This window comes from Enhydra lutris, unplaced genomic scaffold, assembly GCF_002288905.1.
Source record: "Enhydra lutris kenyoni isolate GAN:26980312 unplaced genomic scaffold, ASM228890v2 scaffoldscaffold24, whole genome shotgun sequence".
NCBI lineage: Eukaryota > Metazoa > Chordata > Mammalia > Carnivora > Mustelidae > Enhydra > Enhydra lutris.
Genome location: NW_019154108.1, coordinates 16,717,150 through 16,739,562, shown reverse-complemented (window position 1 = coordinate 16,739,562; position 22,413 = coordinate 16,717,150).

The following is a 22,413-nucleotide window of genomic DNA, read 5'->3' as shown; positions in this document are numbered from 1 at the left end:
CCCCATTCCCTCCTAGGTCTCTCTCGTGGTAGGACTAAGCGCTTCCAGGTCTCCATTCTCCTATACCCCCCTAGAGGGCTTCATTTATTTTATTTCCATTTGTTTCATCATTTGCACCAATCCCCAGTGCCACTCCCTAACTAGAGGAAATTAGTTTCTTGCCCTCTATCCCTGTCGTTCCAACCGTAGATGAGACTGGGCACCACCTCGGCATCCATCAGCATGACTGAATTAGTTCCTGCTCTCTTTCAGACCATGGACTGAGCCATATTCATAATGGAATCATCAGTGCAGAGCACAATACTCAGCACATAGTAGGTAGTAACAGGTATTTGTTTAATAAATGAAACCTAAACACAAAGACAAAACAAAACGAGATTCCCACCTCTCCTCCACAGAAAGAAGTCGTAGAAACCCCTTCAAACCACTGAAAAGCTGCCCTAGGGAAGGAATTCTCTTGGGCAGGGAGAGCTTTGTTTTGAATCAGCCCACTGGCTAGAGTTCAGAAGCTTGTCTGCATTTCTTCCTCCAGTGGGTATTGGTTTGAAGTGCTTTTTGTAACCGCTGCGTTTTGCAGTTTCCCTAACCTTCTTTCTGGGATATCAGAGTTCAAACCTTGGAACTAATGGGGTGAGACAGCGTGCGTTCTGCTTACACCAACCAATATTGGGGGCTTCACTGTGCACAGCACTCCGGGTGAGCTGGCTCCGGAGACGCATGACTCGTGTCATTTTCCCTGTAACCAGGGGTGACCTGGAGCACTTCAGGCCATGAGGAAATTAGTTGCTTGCCCTCTAGCCCTGTCATTCCAACCGTAGATGAGTCTGGGCACCATCTCAGCATCCATCAGCATGACTGAATTAGTTCCTGCTCTCTGGTGGGAATGGCGATGGCGCCTGGCTGCAAGAAACCTTCCTGCTTGGCTAAAAGAGCTTGTGACCTGCTTGCGCACAGGTTTAATGGAAGCGTGAAAATCTGCATTTGACTGAAGCTTTAGTATCACCAATTAGAGATGTAGGGACACTAACTGGACAACCTCTTTTAAATCCCAGTGACTCTGAAGCCATTAGTTATGGAAATGTGAATTTGTTGAATATGTATTGACTGTTATTAACATCTCACGGAGATCTACCTGGGAAGCAGGTACTTGGTGGAGGGTGGGGAGTGGGAGAATACAGCAGGTGCTAGAGAGAGAGAGAAGTGGTTTGGGAGCACAGACATCAGTTACTAAAGACCAAGGACCCTGGCATGGTGAAGAGGATTAGAGAGGACCCAGAGACTGATCCAAGCCCTTGGGAGAATGGGGTGAGGGTTAGGGAAAGTTAGGACAAGAATTTTGGAAGGGAGACGAAGAGGGTCCCTAAATGTTGTGCAGATAAGAGTTCCTTACTGTATTTGTGATCTCCTCATCTAGTAAGCTGAAGAATAGCAGGTTGATCTACGGTGGAACCTGCAGGAAATACTAGTGCTGATAAGTATGGGCAAGGTGGATGAAATTTTGACGGCTCCGTGATTTCTAACATAACATTTTTTATTTTAATTTTCAGAAGAAATATGGATGCAGGAAACTTGAAACACATAAGAAAGCAGAAAAGACCCAACAAACAAACCAATGAAAACAACTAATTCCTGAGCATTGGGGTGGCTCAGTCGATAAAGCGTTCAACTTTTGGCTCAGGTCACCATCTCAGGGTCGTGAGATGGAGACTCGTGTCGCCCTCTGTGCTCAGCAGGAAACCTGCTTAAGAGTCTCCCTGTCCCTCTTCTTCTCCCTCCCCCTTCTCTCTCGAAACAAATAAAATAAAAATCTTTTTGAAAAAACGAGTATGTCCATGCCCCAGATATAACAACCTTACCATTTTCGGCTCGTATGCTTCTGGTCTTTTGTTTCTGCACATATTCATGGATGCATATCTTTTTTAGAATGTAAACTACACCTTACTGCACATATTGTCCAACAGTCTGGGCCTGGGGTATCGTAAAACATGTTAGCGAGGTGGCTGTGAACATTTTTTCTTTATCTTTCTGTTGTTCTGGACGCGGCGTCCTTCCCAGCCACCTCCCTGGTTGCGGGGAGGGTGATCCCACGGAGACTGATTGCTGTGGACTGACCCTGCTCAGCCGGGGGCCTCTTTGTTCACTGACCGGGTCTGAGAGCTCGGCTGAAAAGGATGGCAGGCTCTGCTGATTTGTACATTACTTTGCATATATTTCCTTTCTAAGTAGAAGAGGCTTTTAAGTAAGCATGTAAGATAAAACAAAATGGATTGATTAATGTAATCTACAGTCTAACATTCAGGGCCTCCCGTTTGTGGAGCTCAACCATGTAATCACAGCCTGGGGTAAGAAAGCCGACTCTGCACACACAGGAAAAAGCTGAGATCTGCCGAAGGAGACACGCATTCGTCGCACATAGGAGGGTGCCTACACCTTCTTCTCCTGTCTCCTATGCTGTATACTCTTGACACCAGCCAGTGGGGCAGAAGGGTTGAGCCTGACTCAGCTGGGCCCTGCCTCTCCTTCCTCCTACTACTTCTTAATTTAGCCCTTATTTCTCATGTGGACCACTGCACAAGCCTTATCATACCTTGTCTTGCCCCTAATCTTGCTCCTTTCTACTCCATCCTTAGCACGATAACATGAATATCCAAGGTAACGTATCTCTGTCTGTTCCTGTTTCCTATCACTGTGTCACCAGTCATCCCAAAACACAATGTTCCAGAACAGCCGCCATTTTATTATGCTCATGGATTCTGCGGGGCAGGAATTCAGACAGACCAGGGCAGGATTGGTTTTTCTCTGCCTGGCGATATCTAGAGCTGGGATGACTTGTGTGGCTAAGACTGCAACAGCTGGAGGTAGAGGGCGTGCCTCTAAGATGCTTCTTTCCTTGCCTGTCTGGCTCTGGGCTGTAATGCTGAACGACGGGTTCAGCTGCGCCTCCTGACCAGAGAACCCATGTGCGCCTCCTCCATATCACAGCCTTGGGGTATCAGATTCCTTCCACGGTGGCTCAGTGTTTCAAGTGCTTCTGTCTCCGCGGACCGAGGTGAAGGCCTCATGGCCCTTCATGGCCTAGCCTCAGAAGTCACACAGCTGCTTTTCTACTGTATTCCATTGGTCCAAGCAGTCACAGCAGCCCCTCAACTCAAGGGAAGGGAACATAAATTCCACCTTTAGGTGAGAGCAATGTCAAAAATTTGTAGCTATGTTTTAAAATCATCTATCTAGGGACGCCTGGGTGGCTCAGTTGGTTGGACGACTGCCTCTGGCTCAGGTCATGATCCTGGAGTCCCGGGATCGAGTCCTGCATCAGGCTTCCAGCTCCACGGGGAGTCTGCTTCTCTCTCTGACCTTCTCCTCGCTTGTGCTCTCTCTCTCTCACTGTCTCTCTCTCTCAAATAAATAAATAATAAAAAAATAAAATAAAATCATCTCTCTCTCTCTCTCTCCATCAATCTTCTGTATTTGCATAAACATAAAAGACAATTTAAAAAGATACACACCAGGGCCGCCTGGGTAGCTCAGTGGGTTAAGTGTCTGACTCTTGATTTCAGCTCAGGTCATGATCTCAGGGTTGTGAGACTGAGCCCCACAATGGGCTCTGTGCCAAGTGCTGAGTCTGCTTCAGATTCTCTCTCTCCTTCTCCCCCCACTACTTCCCTTGCCCATGCTTGCTCGCACACACGTGTGCTCTCTCTCTCTCAAATAAATTTTAAAAATCTTAAAAAAAAAAAAAAAGATACATACCAAATTGTAAAGACAAGAGGCGGGAAGGAGACTTCTTTACCCTTATAAAGGAGGAAAAAGCTAGTGGGATTACAGGCAATTTTTACTTTGTGCAGAAAGTTGCTTCCTCTATTACCTTAAGCCTGCAAAGTCTAAGAATGCTAGGGTGGGTCCTACACTGGCACATTCTAAAAGGAAGTGCTACGCCCCCTCACTATGTAGAGCATGCAAAGATATTGTGAAATGACTCTGCTAGTATCAGCCCACTACCCACCTTCAGGCTATGGAAGACAGGCCAGAACATTCTTTAGGAGGTTTAAGAGGCCAGAGCAAGGGTTTCTTTGTAGAGAGTGGTCAGAGTGCTGTGGTCCACAATCTACCCCATCTCCACTCTGCCATGGGAAATTTGCTCTCTCCTTAAACAAAGTGAGAGGGCTTCACAAGAATTATTTGGAGACCTTGACCTGCATCTTCGGGAATTTGAGGGATAGGGGCACTGGTGACTGACTTTCACCACAAGAAGCCTAAAGGTGAAAATCTGGCTGATGGGGTCTGCCCTATAACAGAATGAAGAGAAAGGCTCATTGACAAGACGCTGCACATCTGCTGACAGGTGGGCCATGGAATGGAGGGGGAACTCATTTGGGGGCCACCTGTGAACGGTGTGAGGGATGCCACCCACGAGAACCACCTGAAGTGTGGAGAGACATGGCTGAAGGGCACTATAGCCAGCACTCCCTAGTGGAAGGACCTCCAAGGTACAAATGTCATGCTGGGTCACAGCTGTGTCCCTCACACAAGTGGGAACCGTTAGCACCTAATCCTTCCTCAAGGGCCTCGGGAAAGAGCAGCTTGGTGGCTAGAAAAGGAAGAGAAGGCTCCCTTGCGTGTATTCCTCCTGCACTTCCGCTTCCAAGACTGATGGACACCCATCTAGAGGGCTGAGAGACGTTTCCACATGGACACGGGACTGCAGGTTTAGCACTGGACTAGACCTGATTTTTACAGCACTCTGCCGAGAGCACGCTTGTGATGGAATGGGATCATAAAAACTAAGGATTTCATTCTAGAATGACTTTTCTAGAGCAGCAGGAGAAGAATAAAAAGTTGTTTCTTCCTAGAGCTAGTGTGTAGTGTGTCCAGTACAGTCAATAAATCTATTCCAGGTTTTTTTTTCTTTCCAAATTTTACTTGGCACACATATGGCTTGCTGTTATTTAAATGCACACAGAATCATTTCATTTCTGTGCTTAAAAACCTTCAACATCTTTGCATGGTCCTCATGGTAAAGGTTAATTTTTAAACATGGCTTATAAGGCTTTTCATGATCTGGCCCCTGCCTGTCTCGCTAGCCTCCTCTCCTGGCCTCCTCTCAGCCACATACAGCCTGTAGTCCAGCCACAGAGACATAAAGATTTTATTTGTCTACTATTTATTTATTTTAAATTGATTAAAATCTCTTTTAGGTAGACTCTGTGTCCAGCATGGGGCTTGAACTCACAACCCTGAGATCGAGAGCCACATGCTCTCCCAACTGAGCCAGCCAGGCGCCCCTAGACTTAAGATTCTAAATGCATCACGGTGTCCTGTGTCTCTCCTCAGCTCATGTTGTTCTTTTGGCCTAGAATATCCCTCACCCTGGCTCTTATCTGAAGCACTGGCTCTCATCCCCCTGGTTAGCTCCGGTACCACCCCTGCAACCTAAAAAAGCCTCAGTTGAAAAGTTTCTTTCGGCCAGAGATTGGGCTGTCCAGTTGGTATGGCCAGGGCTTGTGACCAGGTAACTGGTAGGCACTCTGCTTCCAGTCCTATGAACAAACCTTCCAGCACATACCAACAATGGGTGGCATTCAGTCAATGTTCAGTGAGCAAAGTCAGGAAAAGCTAAGAAGCAGAGTCTTTCCGAAGATGACCACTGGAGTTAAGTTCTCGACGCCTTGCCGAAGCGAGACAGGGAATACCAGGGAAGGTTCTTGGAAGAAGATGACTTCCTCGTGTTGATGGAGCTTCTCCTCTGTCCCCCTGCAGGTCTGGCCATCAACTGGCCAAAAAGTGACTACTTTTACCTCCACTAGACCTTGACATCTGGAAGGCCTTGTCCTTGGCATAGCTTGTGGCTTTGTTCTAATTTGGTCTTGGTGAAATTACTCTTGAGGTTTCTGACCTGTGGGTCTTTCTCCTGAGCCTTGTTCCCTGCTAAGAGGATTTGACGATATGTGGGGTGCCACGCATGGGGTGCTGAGGATCACGTGGAAACTTTTGGAGGAGAGTAAAAGCTCTAGAGGTCACATGTGCTAAGAAAGTTGGATCTTGCTGAGGTTTGGGCCAACTTTGCCTCAGAACTTGGTGCCAGACTTCTCTCACAGTCCTTTTGCATTTCAAGCTAATAAAACACATTTGTGTTTTTGGTTTTGCTTTGTTTTGTTTTGTTTTGTTTTGCAGCAAGCAAATAACTTGTTATTAAGCAGTCCATTACTTAGTCCAGAATCAGCTGCTAAAGTTGCAGGCTTTATTTCTAACTTGACTGGGACTCTTCTGCCTCTTGGTTCTCTCGGTTGTTAATAGGACTAGGAAGCCACAGAGTTTTCAGATCCTTGAACTGGAAAGATTATAATACTGCATGTTTATGAAATGCTTACAGGTTTGCAGATATTCCAGAATTTTTAAATACATTATATCATCAGGATTTCATAAAAACCTACAAAGAAAGTGTTCTCAGCATTTTAGAGATCTTACAGATGAAGAAACTGACCACCAGCAAGTTTAGGTGATTTGTCGGAGGCTATAGAGTTAATTGGTGCCGGAACCAGGACTCCCGCTAATTCTCAATTGAGTGTTCCGTCCTGGAGCATACACACGGTTTCCTCTATCTTGGTTAGTTCACGGCCCTGTGTCAGTATGATAAGGCCATTAATAACTGACGTTGTGGCCACTTGTGGTTAAGAGTTCAGAACAAAATCAATAATGACCATGCCTCTTGAGTGACTATTTCAAAATCCTTCCAGGACGTAGTTGGGCCCATCTGAAGTGTCTAGGAAAATAAAAATTATATCAAGAATTCGCTTAACGTTGATTGTCTTAAAGCCTGCAGTTTTTGGTTCAAATTGTTCTGATGATGGTGTCAGAAACAAGTCCATTTAATCAATAGCCACACTCCCTGACTTTCCTTTGGCAGCGGAATGTGGCCAGTGGCATATTGGAAAGAGAGTTGTGCCTCCTTAGAGAACTTCTAGGCTGTCCTCTAGGACACATTTGCAGGGCAGGTTAGGGACAATTTTCATCATGGAAAATTTGACATTAATCTTTTTACTCTAGTTATACAGTCTTGTTTTTATTTATTCGAAGAGCAAACATTTCCTCTGAATAAATGGAACAGCAAGTATGGCTTGTTAAATACAACAGGATTCAAGTCTCTGCCCTGCCAATTACTTAGCAGTGACCTTGGGCCAGTGACTTAAAGCCCCCAAGCCTCAGTTTCTTTATCTATGAAACTGGAATACTAACACTCACAAGGGTTTTTGAAGATTTCTTGGTGTCTACTGAGTATCTATTTCCCCAATATCCATTTGGGGGTCCTCCTTTCCTACTCTGCATTCCTCTGGCCTGGCTGGGGGCTCCACCACCTCACTCCAGGAATGCAGAACATGATCCAGGAGACTTTGTGAGGGCCCTGGCCATGAGACCAGTTCAGGGATGAGCACGTGACCTCATCTAATTAGAGTGCCTCTGAGCACTCAGGAGGAAGAGATTAGACACTGGAAGACCATCTGGCTGGGGCAGCTCCAGTCACCTGCCCCCACATACAACCTGAGAACAAAGGCAACAGGCAAAGAAAGGTGGAGCCAGTCTGGGAGATGGAGGGAGACAAGGTTCAGATAACATCATTAGAATCCAGTTCTGTCTGAAGTCAGCCCTATGCCTGTCTCCTGAGTCTGTAAATGCCCTTTGCACTTATACCTGATTGGTTCAGGTAAATCAAGAGGATCTGACATGATACGACCTAAATTTGAGAAGAAAATAATGTACAGGCTGAAAGTAGAGCATTCCTAGGAAAACTTTCGTAAGCTGAAATGACCTGAAGCAAAGAAGCAATTACCACTTCGTAAAAGCAAAAATTCTCTTTGAAAAAGACTTTATTTACTTATTTGAGAGAGAGAGGACAAGCAGGGAGAGGGACAAAGGAAGAGGGAGAAGCAGGCTTTCTGCTGAGCGGGGAGCCTGATGGGGGGCTCCATCCCAGGACCCCGGGACCATGACCTGAGCCGAAGGCAGACACTTAACCGACTGAGCCACCCAGGCGCCCTGAATTTCTTTCTTTTATCAAGAAGAGGTACTGATGTGGGGCTTTGCCAAAGTGAAGTGGCATAAAGTAAACTTTCAGACAGAAGGGGAAACGTGTATTATAAGTGCTTAGCAAAATACCTGGTCATGGCAAGGGTTCAATAAAGCTTAGCCTGATTGTGCTTCATATGAAGTTTGGCTCAGAGAAGAGGAGACTTCATACTTACTTTGAATATCAAGCACATTTTGCCAGACATGGTCAAGAGCCAGTCTTAATGAGTGGTTAAATCCCATGAAGTAGAATAGAGGTATCAAGAAGGCTTTCCTATCCTCTGAAACATCTCTTTTTCCTTGATACTGAGAGCTCTAGATGTCAAAAAGGGTCATTAATCCCTTTGTTTTAAGACCTTTAGAGAGAAGTTTCTTATTTAGCCATAGCGGCTGTGTGAATGAGTTCATTCGTTCTATTGCGAGGGAGGATTTTATGACAGCGGCCCGTAGAGACAGTGGAGGCCACTGGGTGCTGGGCGGGGGGTGAGGGGTGTGGGGGAGCAAGAGGAACACAGCCGTGCCCAAAGGAGACTGTGGGACTGAGCATCCAGCCATCTTCCTCCAAGGCAAGCGCCCAAGCTGTCCTCGGTAGCCACCCCCAAGAAGGTCCAATCTTAGCAGGCATGTACTTTCTCTGAATGTAAAGAAGGAGATTTGGCTGAAATGGCCAGACACAGCCTTGTTAAACAGCAAGCACTGCAAGTAACCCCGTCCTCCTCGTCAGTACAGGCGCCCCCCATCCATCCACTCCCCTACCCCCACCCCAATCCTGCCCTCAGCTACAGATGATCCAAGGGGACCAAGGACCGGGACAGTGGTGGCTAAAAGACAGTGGAAGCAGCCTGAGCGTGGGGCAGGGGTTGAGGAACAACCACAGTGACTGGAGAATCAGAACTCTGCTCCTGTCAGGGGTGCAAAAGGCAGGGGATCCCTGATTCTTGCCCGCAAAGGAGAGAACTAGATTCAGAGAAGGGAGAAGCCACCTGGGCTGAGTCCGGTGTCAACAGTTTAAAGTTCTGTCAGAACAAGGACAGACATGCCCCTGGGTAAGGACCTGAGTCATAGTTCAAAGAAATTAGGCAGAGATTCCTGGAAGCCACAGTCCAACCAACTTCAGATGTCCTCTTTAAACTTCAAGGCTTCAACCCCACCTTCCTTCCTTCCCTTTGTTTTACCCTTCTTTCCATCTCCTTCTTTTCCTCTTTGTTTCTAGTCTTTAACTCAGAGCCCTTGATTTTCCTTCTTTTAAGCATGTATACCCTCCCCAAAGTCTCATTCTGTTGTTATGAGTGGTTTCTTCCTCAAAATCTCGTTCCGTGACTGCATGGACATTCCTGGCTTCTCTTTATTCGCTAGCTGACACCTGACATCAGTAGAACGCCAGAGATTTGCCCCTACTTTGCTGGGATGGCCCTTAAGCCACCGTCCCGCGGGTCAGAGCACAGAGCTCCCAGGAAGGTGGACCGTCATTTCCTGAGCCTGGTGACTTATGGAAATACACCGCTTACAAGAATGGAGAGAGAATTACAAAGGGAATTAAGGCTCTTGTACATTCGTGGCATTTGAGGCTGAGTACCTATACCACCTGACATTCTCGTGAATTTGTTCCCCACACTCTGGGCTAAATTGCACTCTAACATATTATCATTTTCTACTTCATTTTCACTCATCTTTTCACCCTTTATCTCATTGGTGTATTTCAGTAATTTTTCTGCACAACCCTTCTGCAGCTAGTATTAGCCCCAATACAAATGAGCATTTCTGTGTCCCTATCTTGGCATGACATGCATAAGATAATTTCTCTGATGCAAAAGGAGGTATGCAGGATACACAGGACTGAAAGAGAATTCTTTATCATAAACACCATTAAATAGCATACGATGAATGATAATAGTCTCATATTATGAATAATAGAAGACTAAGCTTCTAGTTAGGATAATCTAGCTCCCTCAAAATCACATTCCCCTATCAACAACTTGATCCCACCATTTAGAAACATTTTTCTATACTACAGAATTTATAAGCTGTCTTCTATTAGACAGAGTTCTCCAGAGACACAGAATAGATAGACAGATAGACAGATAGATCAACAAACAAGGAATTGGCTCCCATGATTCTGGAGGTTGAGAAGTCCCACCATCTGCTGTCTATAAACTGGAGACTCAGGAAAACTGGTGTGTAGTTCTATTTCAAACCTGAAGGCCTGAGAACCCGGGAAGCTGATGATGTAAGTCTCGGTCCAAGTGCAGGAGAGGGTCAATGCCCCAGATCAAACAGTCAGGCTAAGGGTGAATTTTTCTTTCCTCTGCAGTTTCTTCCAGTTAAGTGCTCAACAGATTGGATCAAGCCCACCGACACTGAGGAGGGCAATCTGATTTGCTCAGCCTGCTAATGCAAATATTAATCTCATCCAGAAACATCCAGAAATAGCGCTTAACCAACTATTTCGGCATCCTGTGTCCTCATCAAGTGGTACCTAAAATTAACCATCACGTGGCTCTATGATGAAAGTAACGATATTAATTGAGTTGTAAGCAGTGGTGATAGTCTGACAGCTCAAAATAGCAGCACACTTGCAAGATGCAAAGATTCTCGACAAATATTTATTGAGCAACTACAATGTATGAGGCATCCTCTGGACCAGGAAAGGCCAACGGTGACTGATTCTGCTTTGGAGGATCAGGAAAGGTTTTTACAAAGCCAGTGAAACTTCAGTTGCGTTTTCCAAGAATGAGTATTCACAAGATTATCAAGGGAAAAAGGTTACTTCAGGCAGGGGGAAGAGGACCATTCTGGGAAGAGTGAGTGGTTCCATACGGCTTGAATAAAAGGTCGCTGGAAAGGAGGAAATGTACAGGGGTAGTAGAGGCTAGCTCACAGTGGCCTTGTAGACTGTGGTACACACCGTAGGTTGCTATTGCATGAGCCATTTCTCCTTCCTACGAACAGAACTTTGATTTCGTTCAGGTGGTAAAGTGTCCAGGGTCAGGACATAGAACACGACTGGCCGGAGCCAATCTAGACAATCTCCTTTACCTTTGATGAAGATGCTTGGTCTAGGACTGGGTACGGCGCTCGGTCTGGCTAGAATCATAGGAGTCTGGTGGAGGGACGACATTGAGGGAAGAGTTTCAACTTTGATCAAAGAAAAAAAAAAAGAACCGGGTACCAGGAGTTCCCTCTCTCCTCCCTCCCTTCCTTTGCAATTTAGATGTTGTCATATGAGGGTGTGATATCTAGAGTTGTGACAGCCATCTAGTGACCCTGAGGATGAAAGCCACCCAGTGAGGATCGAAGAGAAAGGACAGAAAGTTTTGGGGTCTCCAACATCACAGAGTCACCAAACCAATTGTAAGACTGCCTATTTTAGGGATATCCTATGGCTAAAGCCACTGTTAATTTGGCTTCCAGTCCAATTTGTCATGATGTTGTTGATGCCAAAAATGACATTTATATGTATGGTTAAGGAGTTTAGACCTTGATCATGAAAAGGAATGGGAGCAGTGGGAAGGCATATACAGGGCAATGAGTTGCCAAATTTGTGCTTGAAAACCGTGACACCGGCTCCTGTGTGCAGAATGCACTGTTAATAGAAGAAAGCAAGGCAGACAGATCAGTTGTGAATCTCCTGCAACTGCCCAGGAGAGTAGGTGGAACCTAAGCCAAAGAAGAAGGACCGAAAACTGGGGAGAAGGGGAGACGTCTGAGAGCTATTTTTAAGTGAGAATAACTTAATGACTAAGTGGATGTAGGAGGTGGGGAAGACAGGAGAATCAAGGATAGCTCAGGGTTTCTGGCTCGTTTGACTTGAGAGACAGGACATCTGACTATAATTCTGGCTTTGCCACAAGCTAGTCGAAGGATCCTAGGCTAGTTCCCTCTTATTTCAAGAGGTCAGATGAAAAATATGATAGCAGATTGATGTCATCTCTCCTGACAGTTCCAACTCCCAGGAGCACTTTTTGCTGAGAGGCTAAAAGGGGCCAGGAAGACCACCCTGGGGAAAGAAGATCCCCTCTCCCTCCACCGGATCCTCAGATTTGTTTGTGTTACAGTGGATGGCGGGAGACTTTGAGTTTTCTCCACCTTTTTGGCTTAGATTGGCGGCAATCGGAGGAGTATGGTGGAGAGCATCATGATGCAGGGGAGATGTCCAAGCATGCAAAGGAAAACCAGCAAAACATCAATTCTCACATGCTCTCAAGACGTATCCTTTATTAAACTTCCCATATAAAGCCTTGTCCACTCTCCCTAGGATGTCCACACCCACTAGGATTCACGACTGGGCACAGAGGTCTTTCACCTCTGCAGATCTGCCAGCTGCAGAGAGCAACCATTTGGAATCAGAAAAAAACAGTTGCTCTTTTTTCAGGAGGGCCAGAGACAAGGGAACAGGTAACAAAGATGCCTTTACCTCCCAGGGGATGGGGGGAGGGGATGATGCAAACCCAGGATAAAGCCCGGGGACTGTCGCTGGGATACGTGGCTGCTGGGTTGCAGAGGTCACAGAATCAAGGAAAGGGTTTCACAAGTGTGTAATTAGTTTTGTTTTATTTCTCCTTATAGAGGGGTTGCCTCAGGCTCACCAGGACTTAGTACAGTTTCAACACTTAATCTTTCTCGCTCCTATACACTCCTATACACTTTATCTCATCGGATAGGATGAAAGGGTTGAGAAACACAAGGTGAAGACCCTTCCCTCTATTCAGGGTGATTCCGTAAAGGCCTTGGCTGCTCTGGACCCCCACCCCCACCGCAGGATCAGTAGGAGGCCTCTGTCGCAACTGCATCGTAATTCAACGTCTCTCCCTGCCAATCCTGTTTCACAACCCCTCTTAGAGGGATTGTTCCCGGTAGCACGGCCCAATAAAATTCCTCCACCTGCCAAAGAAAAATCAGAACTGGACACTAGGTAAAGCAGTAAAAACATTTCATTCAGGAACTATTGCCATAGAAGGAAAGAGGTTTCAGTATAGAGCTGGGCTCGATTCCAAATTCAACAAGGACAAGCAGTGGGGATTTATAGCCAAGGAGCCGGGCTGGGGGTCAGTGGATGGAAAATCACCAAGAGGAAACATCAGGGGCAAGGGAGGATTCTGACGAAAACATCTTGGCAAGATTCTTGCTGGTGGCAGCCCACGGGGGTCAGTACTCCTGGGGTATGCTAGGGAATGAAGGATTTCCCTTGGTGTAGAGGGCGATCAGCTATCCAGGATGGGGAATCCTCTGTAAACTGGCTTAGGATTTTTGCTAAAACTGGGGGATGCAGTCTTGACAAGGACAGACACTGAAGGCCAAGGATAAAGCCTAGTCCAGAAGAAGTCTTAGGAGACTGACTAGAGCTTGGTCAAGGAGACAGTCTACACATGCACATTTCTGACTGTTTCCTGGGGAACCTGACCTGTGACACCAACAGAGAATCATCAATCAACTCTATTTTTTTGGGCAAAGACACACACACACACACACACACACACTCTCTCTTTTATTTATTCTCATCACTATCATTTTATTCTTTTTTAAAAGATAATTTAATTCCAACAAAGAAAGAAGCACAACCTCAGAATTAAAAACATTTTGAATTAAGTAAGTTCAGTTTAATTAAGAAACAAAACCCCTAGTCAGACAAAGATTTCTTAGGACACAAAAAGCATGAACCATAAAAGAAAAAAAATCAGAGGATTAGACTTCACAAAAATTTAAAACTCCTCTCTTCATATGCCACTAAAAGACACGAACAGATTAGGAGAAAATATTTGCCAAAAACATATCTGTAAAGGACTTATTTCCAGAAACTCTCCCAAAGCAATAGAGCACAAACAACTCAATTTTTAATATGGGCAAAAGCTCCCTTAATAAAAAAAAAAAGAGAGAGAGAGAGAGAGAGAGAGATGGCAAATAAGCCCATGAAAAGATACTTGGCATCATTATCAGGAAAATGTAAAGTAAAACCACAGTGAAATATCACTATACACCCATTAGAATGGCAGGAGCAAACAAACAAACAAACGAAGAAACAAACCCTAATAATACTAGGTACAGACGAGAACGTTGAGTAACTTGAACTCTCATCCCTTGTTGTTCAGAATGCAAAATGGTGCAGCCTTTTTGGAAAACAGTGTGGCAGTTTTTCATCAAGTTAAATATGCATTTACCATATGACCCAGCAATCCTATTCCTAGATACCTACCCAAGAAAAATAAAACATGTTCCCACAAAGACCTGTATACAGATGTTTATAGCAGCTTATTCATAATTATCAAAAATGGAAAACAATCTTTGTATCTATCAACTGAGAAATGGGTAAACAAATTATAGTACCACCATTTAATGGCATACTACTCAGCTATTAAAAGGATGATCTGATGAAACACACAATAACACGAATGAATTTCAAAATAATTGTACTCAAAAGAATTAAACACACAATAACATGAATGAATACTCAAAAATAATTACCCCTCAAAATACAGTATAAATCTCAAAATAATCTACAAAATAATTCACTAAGTGAAAGAAGACAGACACAAAAAGCTACATATGTATGATTCCATTTATATAATATTCTGGAAAAGAAAATCACAGAGATAGAAGTTAGATCAGTGTTTGCCAAGTCCTAGGGGGAAGTTCTGGGGTTGATAAATAAATACTGTGTTTTGACTATCATGGTAGCTTCACAACTGTTTATATTACTCAATATTCGTAGAACAGTGTATGTGAAAAGGGTGAATTTTGCTGTATTAAGTTTTACCTCAAGAGGCTCATAGGTGGCTCAGTTTGTTAAGTGGTGACTCTTGACTTTGGCTCAGGTCATGATCCCAGAGTCCTGGGATTGAGCCCCAAGTTAGGCGCCATGCTCAGAGGAGAGTCTGCTTCTCCCTCTGCCTCTGCTCCTTCCCCTGCTGCATTCTGTGTTCTCTCTCACTCTATCTAAAATGAATAAATCTTTAAAATCGTACCTCCATAAACCTAACAACACAAAACCTCACTGAATTATTCTTACTATCACTACTGTTTTTGTTTGCTTTGCCACCAACTAGTGAAAACTCGGGCACCCATCAACACTGACCCGTGGATATGAAGGGAAGCAGGGACAGCAGGCAATGGCTATGGAATCAAAAGAGTTTTTCTAGACATTTGGAGCATGTATATAGGTTGAGGGAAAGAGTTAGCTTTGAGAGGAGAGAACAAAGTTACTGGAGAGGGGAGCGAGCTGATGGATGGAGTAAGAAGACTAATCAGAATTCTTAATGGCAAAAAAAAAAAACAGCAACCCAATTCAAACAACCTTAAGCAAAAGGAAAAGATTTGGCTCACATAACTGAAAAAAATCCAAAAATTTTTAAAACAATATTGCCAGTACTTATCTTAGTTCAGGCTGCTATAACAAAATACCATAATCTGGGTGGTTTAAACAACAGACACTTAGTTCTCACTGTCTGGAGGCTGAGAAGTCTGAAATCAGGATACCAGCCTGTTCACGTTCTGGTGAGAACTCTCTTCCTGGCTTGTAGTTGGTCCCCTTCTTGCTATAACCTTACACCGCAAGGACAGAGAGCAGACTCTCTGGTCTCTTCTTACAAGACATTAATCCCATCACGAAGACCTTGCCTTCAAGAGCTCATCTCAACTTAATTACCTTCCTAATGTCCCACCTCCAATTACTATCTTCACATAGGGGTTAGGCTTTCAACGTACGAATTTGGGGGTGGGGGTTGTGACACATTCAGTCTGTAACAGTACCCAAGTTCTGTATTTCTTGGCCACTTTTGCCTGTCCTCAGCCTTGTTCTTCAGCAGGGCTCACTCTATGTAACATGGCCAGGCTTAAGCTGGTCTTACAACAGGCAATCCCAGAAAAAGAATGCAACTAACTGTCCTTCAGGGCCCCTATCCATCCTTGAAACAGACTCCAAATTGCCTTATTGAGGTCACGAGCCCACATTGTGCTAGGGGAAGCCAGAGTCCCCTTACTGACAGTCTAAGGCACATGGAAAGGGAAGGGAAGTTAGAGAAGGAAGGAATGCAGGGCAGACAGAAAAACACCACGGAAGATGGTTATCATAGACTCACATACTTGGGAGTGGATAGAATTCATAAGACAAATGAAGCAGTCATTCTGCTAGGGGATTCCTTCCTTTGGGACAGATGGAAATGAAGGTGTGGATGAATGTAGAAAAGGTGTGTGGTTTTTACTGGGGAGAGGGAAATGTGGTCAGGAAAATAATGACGTATCTGTCAGTCCCTCTTTTGAGCCCACCTGAAAAAAAGGCTAAGCAGAGGCAAACAATGGCGGGAAATACAAAGCTGGGCTACTGTTATGGTTTGACTATTTGAATGCCTCCCACGCACCAAGCCCTGAACTCCAATGTGGTAGTACTTAGAGGTGGGGCCTTTGAGAGGTGATTAAGTGTAGATGAGCTCCTGAGGGTAGGTCCTTATGATGGTGTTAGTGACCACACAGGAAGAGAGGAAAGAACTTACTCATTCTTTCTCTTTCTCTTTCTTACTGTATGAACTAAGAAGTGAGGCCCTTTGCTGAGAGGGGATGAGTAAGGGAGTAGAAGTAGGGGACTTGAGAAGAGTGGTAAAAGCTTTGGAAGGACTGCTAGGGGCATCGGTGGCCATATAAGGACTAACACGGGATTGCCAGATGGCACTGAAGTTGGAAAGAAACATTCCTACCCATCCCACAAGGCTGGGTTAAAATATGTTCTCCATGAAATCGTGCCCCTTGGAAGGTATCTCACACTCCTCCAAGCTTCATGGCATCCAGGGCCATTCCTGGAGTCCTTATCTTGTTTACACAGTGCTAAGTCTTCTGCCCGCCACCTCCATCAGGCTCCTGAGTCTGGAGATGGACGGTCTGGATGCTGATTTCAGATACCGCTGACCTGAGGCTCTTGAGTTTGGGTAAGTGAGTAGTAAAAGTTTGGGTGGGGTGAGTTTATTTAAAAACGTATCTGAATCTATTCAGTTTCTGAATGTGGGTAGCAAAAGTTCCAAAAAAAAGAGTTTGAATAGTGAAGCTTATCCAGTTTGCGCATGCGTATGTGCGTGCACGCGTGAGTGCGCGCGCGTGTGCATGTGTGCGCGCTTGCGTACGTGTGCGTGCATACTCTTAACTCGCCTGCGGTACTGCACTCTCCTTGAAGGCAGAACTCCTGTGTGAGTAATCTTCATGTTTCTTCAGGTCCTCAGGTGACGGGTGCTCAATATTAGTTGTTAATAAATAAAAACTCCCAGCTTTCCTCGCGTTCCTTTGTTCCTAGGAAAGTTTACTGCTCCATTAAGACAATTTAAGGTGAATCCAGACGAACAACTTTAAAGAACTGCTCTTGGGATTGGGACCGGTTCCAACTGCAATTAGAAGCACGTGCCTTTCTTTTTCTTTAACCCCGCCCTCATCAGACAAAACCTGAATCAATTTCAGGAGATGGATTTTTCCTGCTTGTGTGAAATGTTCTGGCTTCTAGTCAAATGGACCTTGCAGGAGTATGTAAAAATGGCTTTGTTCTCCGCACAAATGAATTCATTTAAGTGGCACACAGTTTCGATTTCTTATTACCTTTCGGAAGGGTAAAGCATTAGGGAATTTTAAGGTATCATTATTGTCTGAAACTGCTGAATAAGGAGTACCTGCCTGGTAAACAACTCGCTGAACCGCCTTAATGCTTCGGAGATAAGGGAGCACATTGTTTATTGTGCCTGAAACCTGTTTCCAATACAAGGATCTTACAAGCCTTAGTTAAGGAAGAACAATAATAACACATAACCTTGAACATGGAGTGCAGCCCTGCTGCTTGTTCTTCATTTGTAACTGTATCCTTAGATAAGGCTGAATCTCGGAGCCTCCCAACAAAGAGATGGAAAGATTCCGATAATAACTGAAACGTCTTTGTTTCTGCATGTTCGTCTAGCATCAACACAGAGTTGGCGTTTAATAAATATTCATCGAAGGAGGGGATGAGTGAAGAAACACAGACTCCATTGCTAGAGATCAAAGCTTTAGAAAGGCATTTCCCCAGGAGAAGACAAAAGAAACAAAGCACCTAGCCTGTGTTTTGTAAACACCCTAGAATCATGTGTAGGGACCTGGGAATGCGAGGAGAGAGAAGTACACGTTTCTGACGGTGGGCTCAGGATAGAGGTTAACCAACCCCAGAGTGGATGCATGTTTTAATTCATAACAGCCACAAATGCTATTTGTCTGATCAGGAGCGAACAGGGAGGCACAATGTTGGATTTTATTTCCATCTGCACTTCTAACTAACACGGTGCCTTTGACATGTCATACAGTTCTCCTAAGCCTCAGTTTCCCTATTTGTAAAATGGATATAGCTCGTGAGGGTCTATGGGAATCAAATACTACAAATAAACCTGTGTAAGATTGAGTCTGGCATATTTATTCACTCAACAAATATTTGTGTGCCAGGCACTAGGAACACACAGGCAAAAAAGACAAGATCTCGTCCCTTGAAGAGCTTTTAGTCTTGTGGGCAAGATACACAAATAAACAAGTGTTGAGATCATGACGGATGGTGCACTGTGGGAGCAAGAAGAAGAATGTCTAAATCAGATCAGGGAATGTAGGAACACCTCCTGGGGCGGCAGTGCTAAAGCTGAGTTTTGAAGAAGTAGGAGGTACACAGACAAAAATGAGAAGGTCATTCCACACTGAGTGGGTAGCGTTTGCAAGAGCCGAGCGGCATGAAACTCCCGAAAGTTTAGAGAACTACAGATAGTTCAGTACAACTAGGGCAAAGGGGGTGGGATGGGGGGAGGCAGCAGATGGGGTGAGAGAGGCGGGCCGAGTCCGGATCACAAAGAGCCGTGGGTGTCATGCTTAAGGAGAGTGAACTTTGCCACCGATAATACGGTCAACCGCAGCAAAATTTTATGGAGAAGTGAATCAAAAACTAGGTTTGTTTTTAGAAAGAGCACTCTGGGTATAATGTGAGGGAAGAATCTTAGAGACACAGCCTGAAGGCAGCGGGTTCCATCTGAGATCCCTATAGTAATCCAGACCAGAGAAAAATGAGCGTCTGAGCTAAAGTAATGGAATGAGGAGGGGGAGGAGCGGGATCTTAGAGCCATTTAGGGGGTAGAGCTTCTAGGGTGGGAGTAGAGGGTAGGCAGTAAAGGAAATGAAACACTCTAAGATGATTCCCATCCAACTAGGTAGATGACATTGCCTTTCATTGGGATGGAGAACACAGGAGAAGATGCAGGTTGTAAATGGAGCTGAGTGGGTAAACATGATACCTTGCATGTAGGATATGTCCAGTCTTATATTGTTTGTGATTCATCTCAGTAGAGACATTCAGGAGACACTTGAGTATATGGATCCGGATTATAAGTATGGATTGGAAAGAATGACCCAGACTACTAGTTGTTCTCCGATATTTATTGCGTCTTATTCTTTGGTCCTAGAATTCCCTCCCCCCCTCCCTTTTGGCTGAGTAGATGGACACCTAGAATAAAAGCTACATTTCACAGCTTCTTTCGCAACTTGGTATGGTCATAAGACTAAGATCTTGACGATGAAATGTAAGTGAAATGTCATGTGAGAAGTTCTGAAAACCTTAGAGTCCACCCATATATACCCCGTGCCCTTTCTTTTGCACCTGTCCCTTCCTCATTTTTCCTGCCCAGAAGATGAATGTTGCCACCCTGGACAATAAGGTTGAGACCCCTTAATAGAGAACAAAAGAGGAGGATTCTGGGTGGACCCATCCATCACCTTGCACTACTCCATAAGAGATCCTTCATGCTGTATGTGTGAATAACACTTTTCTGGAGTTGCACAGTGCACAGCCTGTGCAAATGGAGCCCTGGAGCCTGGGTCCCCGACATCATGGAGCTTCATAACAGCTCTGGACTATTTACTCATACTTTTATGCGAGAAGGAAAAAAAACAGAACTTCTCATCCGTTTGAGTATTGAAACTAGCAGTATTTTCGTTTTCCCTCAGTTGCTGCAAAATCTAATCCTAAATCCCCCAAGGGGTCACCAATCCATGGGAGAGAGTTGAAGCCACAGATACAGACCCAGTCACCAGGGGGGATTGTGTATAGAGTGAGGAGCAGGGGACAACCATAAAGCCTGGAAGGCAGGAGCTTGAGGCATCCCTCACACCCTTTTTTTCACTGTTTATTCTCTTCCCTACCCCTGCCTCCAGGACAAGCACGTGCCTTCTCTACTCACCCAGCACCCTTCTGTCACAGGTGTCCTGCTCCAGCCACGTGGTGCCAGGAAAGCAGTGGCCGCGATTGTAACAGGTTTATTGAGATATAATTTACATACCACACAAGTCAGCCATTTAAAGTGTATAGTTGGATGGTTTTGTACTATTTTCACAGGGTTAGTCAGCCATTGCCACCATTTAATTTTAGGATGTTTTTCTGCCACAGAAAGAAATGGACGAGGTATCCATTAGCAGCTGCTCCCCATTCCATGGCTGTGATTGCTAACTGTGTCCGCGGTGGTCCCCTTTAAACCTGACACAAGCCACGTGGTGAAAGCAATGCCTCAGGCAGAGACAGGCAGAGAACAATAGGGCCAGGGACACGGAGGGGCAGAGAGGTTGTTAACCTTGCAGGGTGACACAGACAGTGGCGGAACCAGGTCTTCTGCTTTCCAGCCAAGGCCTTTTCACTTTTCTGAAAAATGCGGTAAGCATTCCGTAAGGACTCTTTGAATCGAGTGATAACGTATCGTGAAAGAATAACGACCTTTCTTTTCTCTAGAAATCATTTCAACTTACAAAAAAATGTTGTAAGACTACCACAAAGAATTCCCACGTGCCCTTCACCCAGATTCCTCCATTGCTAACATTTCCCACATGTGTCTTTCATTCTCTCTGCCTGTTTATAGGCTCTATTTTTTCTGAACAATTTCAGAAGAAGTCGCAGACCTTATGCCCCAACATCCCTTAATACCTTGTTATGCATTTCCTAAAAACAAGGACGCGCTCGGACATAACCACAGTGCAAATACTGATACATTGCTACCATCGAATCCACAAAAAACTATCAAATTTTAGCATCTGTCCCAAGGATACCATTTATGGGCCTCAAATCCAATGGAGGATTATGTGTTGCATTTCTTTGTCAGATCTCTCTGGTCTCCTTTAATTTGGACTAATTCCTCAGCCTTTCCTTGTCCTGGATGTCGTTGACATTTGCAAAGAGTACAGCCGGTTATTTTGTAGCCTGTGGCCAATTTGATTTTGTCTGATATTTTCTCCTGATTAACGTGAGGTCATGCTCTCTTGGCAGAGCTACCGCACAGTAGTGCTTTGTTCTCTTCCATGTACATGTTAGGGGTACGTGGTGTCTGCTTACCCCATGACTGGCGCAGTTAAATTTGGTCACTTGGTTAAGCTGGTTTTTGCCAAATTTCTCCATGGTAAAGTTAATTAGTAAGTATTTTGCACTTAAACAGACTCTTTTTTTTTTTTTTAAGGTTTTATTTATTTATTATGGCAGAAAGACAGAGAGGCAGCGAGAGAGGGAACACAAACTGGGGGAGCTGGAGAAGCAGGCTTCCCAATGACCAGGGAGCCCGATGCGGGACTCGATCCCAGGATTCTGGGATCATGACCTGAGCCATGCTAAGGCAGATGCTTAACGACTGAGCCACCCAGGCACCCCCCATTAACAGACTCTTAAATACAGAGAACAAACCGGTGGTTGCTGGGGGGTCCTGAGAGAGGTGAGGGGGATTAAGAATACACTTACCAAGATGAACAGTGAGTAATGCACAGAATTGTTAAATCACTATATTGTACATATATAATAGTACACTATATTGTACTAATATAATAGTGCATTAATTATGCTTCAATTTTAAAACATTTTCTCAAAAAAATAAGCATTTTATACTTACTAGCAAGGGATTAATAAATATTTCATTGGAAGATCCTATGAGATGATGTAAATATTCTCTTTCTCATCAAATTTTCATTCACTAGTTTTATTTTTTTAGTTTTTTTCATCCACTTCTTTTAGTATCCACTGGTGCCTACATCAATTTTTATTATGATGGTTGCCAAACGATTTTCTAATTCCATCATTCTTTCTATATTTATTAATTGGCGTTGCACTGTGAGGCACAGTTTTCTTTCTCTTATTTATATACATAATTTTAGACTCACAGACTCCTATATTGTTTATAATGGATGGATATGTTTGTCTTGATATTTATTTTTATTCTTAATTTTGATTTATTTTGATTCATAGTTGTCCTCGATTTGGTTAATGCGAGACCTTTCCAACCAGGTCCTGGTTGATAGGTCCTCACCGTTCCTGAGCGTTACCTCACTTTCCAGCACAAGATGGTGTAGTTCATC